Below are 6,203 nucleotides of genomic sequence, written 5' to 3'. Positions count from 1 at the left end.
ATGTGGAAATTGAGGATGGGGAGGCTATGGCTGGTGCCATGTGCATGGTGCAGTGATCTGGGTCGTGATGCTGAGACTATTCCCCCTGTTGGCAGCATGGGACCCTGGCCTGAGATGTGTTGCAGAGCTACCTGGCACTGCTGTGGGAAAGCAGAGATGCCTGCCCACCAGCCCTGGAGCTGGTGGCACATGTAGGACAGTTGTGCTGGGAAGTGCAGGATGACCTGGCTGAGGTGGAGCACTTGGTGGAGGCTCTGCTGGAGAGCTGAACCTGCCTGAACCTGGTGGACAGTGTGGACATTTTGCCAGTGTTAACATGCATGCTGGTCTGGCAGGAGTAGCCCTAGGCTGCTTGCAAGCTCCTAGAGGTAGGCCTGGGCTGGATGGGGGAGGGCAGAGGGGAGCAGGGCTGCCCTGAGTGCAAGCCAAATGGTCAACAATATGTCTAGGTAGCTCATCCCAGGTCCCAAGTCCCTGTATTCACTTGGCAGCAAACTTGACCTGTGCTGGTGACACTATTGATGGTCTCTACCCACTTATCTGATTTGTGACACAAGTGTGGGGTTGCCTAGGGGATGCTGGCCCAGGTGATGCCAGAGTGGTGCAGGTTATATGGTTTATGCCTTGTATACCTTCCTCAAATCTTTTATAAAACACTTTTCATTGTGAAGTATATGTACAAGAAAAGTGATAAATTTTAAAATGTAGTTTCACAGGTAGTTATAGAGCAAATTTCAAAGTGTAGTATGGGTTACAGTTCCACAATTTCAGGTACTTCCTTCTGGCTGTTCTCATACACTAGAAACTAAAAAAAAGAAATATCTGTATAATGATTTAGTAGTCATTTAGTAAGCCCATATCCCCTCACATCAACACCAGCAGACTAGAGTAAAAGCTACTTTGGCTGGGAGAATAGCAGATGGGAGAACAAGAAAAATAGGCTATTATTAAGAACCCAGGCATATGTGTTCTGTGCAGATTTGCACTGTGGATATAAGGAGGCTGGTGAGATAGTATGGTGGACAGACTGCAGGAGGCTGGAATGATTCCTTCCTGATGCTTTTCATGACCTTTCTGTTCCCTTCCCTAGAGTGTGGGTGGGACCTGTGACTTATTGTAGCCCATATAATATGGCAAAGGTGAAGTAATTCTGCAGATGGAATTAAGTTTGAAGATCAGTAATTTTGCTTTACTCAAAAGTGAGGTTGCACTGGGTTAACTAGAGTTAATCCATAAAAGCCCTTCAAAGAGGGCCTGGTACCTTCCTGAAGGCGGAAACAATTGAAATCCTCTTTCTAGGAGGGTAACTTCATTCTAAACTCAAAATAATTTTTTAGAGGTCAGTAATCAGCATTCTCTGAATGATAAGCAGGCATACAAAGAGAGATATACATTTTAAAAGGTTTTGATATCCTTATTTGAAAATTGATTAAAAAATTTTGGAGTTTTTAAATGTTTTAACCAGGGAGGATCCTCTTACTTATAATTTAGTTGTGAAATATTGAATTTTATTGAGGAAAATAATATTAAGATGACACAAAATATATTCTTATCCATTTAATAATATTTATTTGAGGTAATTTCAAAAGAATCCTTGAAGTGTTTGTTAGAAACATTGCTTAGAAACATTCATAAATTCAATGTACTTGAGAACATAACAAAAATAGCATGCTTTCTATCAAAGAAAAGAAAAGATAAATTAAAAATCTGATGCAAATCAAACTTCATATGTAAAAGGGATTTTGAAAAGACATCTCTTGAGGATCATGACAGATGATATCCATAATTTCCTGCTTTTCTCTCATTTCTTTGCTGAGAATGGGGTCCTACACCTTGGCTTAGACCCTGGAATTCTGATGACCACTTTACAATTCTACTCTCTAACTTGAGAACACCTAGGCCCTGAACAATTCTTGAAGGCTTTAAACCTGATCTCCCTACTCTACTCTGAAATGACCCTTAGAAGCATTGGATGCAAAAACTGATATTGCTATGATTTCATGATCTGAGAAAACATATTTCAGCAATTTTCCAGAATGCATCATATTTTAATTAGTACTCAAAATATCAACAAACCATACTGTTGGAAGGAAACCACTTTAAAAATATTCCTGAGATGAAAAAAAGTTAGACATGAAGTTAATACTGTTTTAAGCAGCTTTCTTGTTTAAGCAGAAAGGAATTGGATTTATAATATCAAGTCATTCCAAAATATTTATGGAGAATTTGAATCTATGTTGGAAAATTAAGAAAAAATTAACATTCTAAAGTGTTCTTTTCTAACATCCTTTGTTGGCTACAATATGATATAATTAAACTTTGAACTCCATATTTTAGGGATGTAATGTTGAACATGCCCCAAACATTCAAATTTGTTATAGCTATCCTATTCCATCTGATCATCTAGCATAGACACTATAATGGAAGTAAATATCATACAATGCAGTGATGACTGTGGAGTATAAGCAAGATACTTATCTCTATTTTTTATCATTCCATGTATGCATAAGTTTCATCTTCCTGGGGATTTATCAATTCAGAAATTTATCTGGATAGTTTAGGATATATAAAAATATATAGTTTATATATATAAATGTATATATACAATTATATAGTTTTTATAAATAAATATATTGCACATATACATACACATTCATACACACATATAGAAAATCTAATTTAGTCTTGAATATGCAAACAATTTAATGGTATAATTTTATTAAATCCAAATAGGACAGTCCAAAATACATGGAATGTTTTAAATTCATGCAAATATCATAAACTCCCTTCAAGGAGGCAATAACTATCTTTATATATGTTTGGATGAGGTTTGCAAATATGTGCATTTACAAAATTCTGATAATATCAAGATTTTCTACTCAATTAGAATGTTTTCTTTTATCTTTTTGTTTTTCAATCAAAATTGACTCATTGTAGAATAATCAAATAGAAAAAAAGAACAGTTAACCAAAAAGAAGCAGCAACATTAGTCTGTTGTCTCACCAGAGGTTTTGCTTGCAAATTGTCTGTTTTCTTGCAGATCTAATATCCATTTAGTTTATTGGTCTCACATTCACTGTACTTTTTTAATCTCTTCTGAATCTGAGGTTATGCATCATCACAATGTACTACATATGTGTTTTTTTCTTCTCTTTCTCTCTTGATGTACATTGGAGTACATTGGTTATTTAAAGAAATTAAATGGATCTACATCTTTGTTCTATTTAAAGAATCTTATTTTATGTAGATTTATCAATTGTATATCAATTTTCTAAACAATACCCTAATATCATGGTCTCATTATTTCCTTGCTTTGTTTTCTCAGTTTTTTCTTGTTATTTTCCTATCTTTTCCTCCACATATGCTGGAACTCTCACTTAATCCAGTTCTTTTAATATTATATCTTCAATGCAATCTTTAAATATGTTTCCATGTGGGCATAACTGTGATTTTCCCTCTTGTTTTTATAATTTTTGAACTTTAAGTTATATTTTGGGAAATAGGGTACTGATTTTGTAGTTTCTCAATGTCATGATAAATATTATGAATATTGATTTTTAATTTTCATTTGTTTGTTCATTCAACAGATAAACACAAACTAGAATATTTATAGCATTTAACAGTTTTATGAAGCTCCAAGAACTAAAGCATCACCAGTTTTGTTTTATAGATGTAAATCCCAGGTTCCTCCCAAACTCCAGCCATTTTCGCAGAGTTTATGAAAATTTAGCTACAGAGTAAAGCAGACAAGTGTATTTATTAAAAGAAGAGAGAGAAAACTAGAGAGAGAGAGATTGGGAGGAAGAGATAGGAGGTGACTTATTGGATCTAGTCTCTATTTGGGTTGATGGAAAGGTTTAGCAATGGATGGTGCTAGTGATAGCACAACATTGTGAATACAATCAATGGCAATGAATGTTATAGTTGAATGTGGTTAAAAGGGGATGTTTAGCAGAGGCAGGGCAAGATGGTGGACTGCTGAGCTGTATGTTTTAGTTACTCATCCAGGAAAGTAGGTAGAAAACCAGGAACTACGTGGACTGGACACCACAGAGCAATCTGACTTTGGGCATACTTCATACAACACTCATGAAAACGTGGAATTGCTGAGATCAGCAAAATCTGTAAGTTTTTGTGGCCAGGGGAACCATACCCCTCCCTGCCAGGATCAGTCCCATGGGAGGAGGGGCTGTCAGCTCCCAGAAGGAGAAGGGAGAACTGCAGTGGCAGCCCTTATCGGAAACTCATTCTACTGATCCAAACTCCAACCATAGATAGACTGAGACCAGACACCAGAGAATCTGAGAGTAGCCAGCCGAGCAGAGAGGAGACAGGCATAGAAAAAAACAACACATAAAACTCCAAAATAAAAGCGGAGGATTTTTGGAGTTCTGGTGAACATAGAAAGGGGAAGGGCAGAGCTCAGCCCCTGAGGTTCATATGCAAATTCCGAAGAAAAGCTGATCTCTCAGCCCTGTGGAACTTTCCTTAATGGCCCTAATTGCTTTGTCTCTTAGCATTTCAATAACCCATTACATCTCTGAGGAGGGCCCTTTTTTTTTTTTTTTAATCCTTTTTACTTTTTCTAAAACAATTACTCTAAGAAGCTCAATGCAGAAAGCTTCAAAGACTTGTAATTTGGGCAGGTCAAGACAAGAGAAGAACTAAGAGAGCTCTGAGACAAAAGGCAATAATCCAGTGGCTGAGAAAATTCACTAAACACCACAACTTCCCAAGAAAAGGGGGGTGTCCACTCACAGCCATCATCCTGGTGGACAGGAAACACTCCTGCCCATCACCAGCCCCATAGCCCAGAGCTGCCCCAGACAACCCAGTGTGATGGAAGTGCTTCAAATAACAGGCACACACCACAAAACTGGGCGTGGACATTAGCCTTCCCTGCAACCTCAGCTGATTGTCCCAGAGTTGGGAAGGTGGAGCAGTGTGAATTAACAAAGCCCCATTCACCCATCATTTCAGCAGACTGGGAGCCTCCCTACACAGCCCAGCAGCCCAGAACTCCCCTGGGGGGACGGCACTCACCTGTGACATAGCACAGTCATCCCTCAACAGAGGACCAGGGGGTGCACAGCCTGGAAGAGGGGCCCAGTTGCAAGTCTCAGGAGCCATACACCAATACCAAGGACTTGTGGGTCAGTGGCAGAGACAAACTGTGGCAGGACTGAACTGAAGGATTAGACTATTGCAGCAGCTTTAAGACTCTAGGATCACCAGGGAGATTTGATTGTTAGAGCCACCCCCCCCCTCCCTGACTGCCCAGAAACATGCCCCATATACAGGGCGGGCAACACCAACTACACACGCAAGCTTGGTACACCAATTGGATCCCACAAGGCTCACTCCCCTACTCACCACAAAGGCTAAGCAGGGGAAAACTGGCTTGTGGAGAACAGGTGGTTCGTGGACGCCACCTGCTGGTTAGTTAGAGGAAGTGTACTCCACAAAGCTATAGATCTGATATATTAGAGATAAGGACTTCAATCGGTCTGCAAATCCTAAAAGAACCCTATCAAGTTCAGCAAATGCCACGATGCCAAAAACAACAGAAAATTATAAAGCATATGAAAAAACCAGACGATATGGATAACCCAAGCCCAAGCACCCAAATCAGAAGATCAGAAGAGACACAGCACCTAGAGCAGCTACTCAAAGGACTAAAGATGAACAATGAGACCATAGTACGGGATACAAAGGAAATCAAGAAGACCCTAGAAGAGCATAAAGAAGACATTGCAAGACTAAATAAAAAAATGGATGATCTTATGGAAATTAAAGAAAATGTTGACCAAATTAAAAAGATTCTGGACACTCATAGTACAAGAATAGAGGAAGTTGAACAATGAATCAGTGACCTGGAAGATGACAGAATGGAAAATGAAAGCAAAAAAGAAAGAATGGGGAAAATAATTGAAAAAATTGAAACAGACCTCAGGGATATGAGAGATAATATAAAACGTCCTAATATAAGACTCATTGATGTTCCAAAAGGGGAAGAAAAGGGTAAAGGTCTAGGAAGAGTATTCAAAGAAATTGTTAGGGAAAACTTCCCAAATCTTCTAAACAACATAAATACACAAATCATAAATACTCAGCGAACTCCAAATAGAATAAATCCAAATAAACCCACCCCGAGACATTCTGATCACATTGTCAAACAAGGAAGAGAAGGAGCAAGTTCTGAA

The sequence above is a fragment of the Choloepus didactylus genome, chromosome 16, assembly GCF_015220235.1.
Source record: "Choloepus didactylus isolate mChoDid1 chromosome 16, mChoDid1.pri, whole genome shotgun sequence".
Lineage (NCBI taxonomy): Eukaryota > Metazoa > Chordata > Mammalia > Pilosa > Megalonychidae > Choloepus > Choloepus didactylus.
This window is presented reverse-complemented; position numbering follows the sequence as displayed.